Raw genomic sequence first — 374 nt, 5'->3', positions numbered from 1 at the left:
CACGTTGCTCTATTATCATACCTTTGTTGTTACTGACAATAGTAGAGAGAGAGATGGCCTCCCTCCCTCCTATCTCCTGGGACCCCTCGACTACCCGCCCCAACCCACCCCCTGCCCCATCCCCTGTATCTGTAAACCCCTGCTACTCTATCTTATGAGTTTGTATATAAAATGAACCTGCTTCAGTGCGGTTATGTACTAGCCCTTTTTGTATACCATGCTCATGTTTGTGCGTGTGTGAGGCAGCGGTGTGTTTAGTTGCATGCATGAGATTATGTGATGATGGTATATTATGGGAAGAGTTATATGCATGCGTCTTTATGCGTTGGGAATTATGTGTTTATGAGTGTTGGGTTTATGTTTTTTAAGTGAAT

General features: G+C 44.1%; 1 protein-coding gene across 1 annotated transcript in view; it reads right to left on the bottom strand.

The window, feature by feature from the left end:
• The window catches only part of LOC119585060 (arrestin homolog), a gene marked incomplete in the record, with an annotated part of 137,586 nt that overhangs the window by 38,935 nt on the left and 98,277 nt on the right, over positions 1–374 (bottom strand).

Source organism: Penaeus monodon, chromosome 19, assembly GCF_015228065.2.
Source record: "Penaeus monodon isolate SGIC_2016 chromosome 19, NSTDA_Pmon_1, whole genome shotgun sequence".
NCBI lineage: Eukaryota > Metazoa > Arthropoda > Malacostraca > Decapoda > Penaeidae > Penaeus > Penaeus monodon.
The sequence above is the reverse complement of the archived record's forward strand: the minus strand, read 5'-3'. Positions and strand labels throughout refer to the sequence as shown.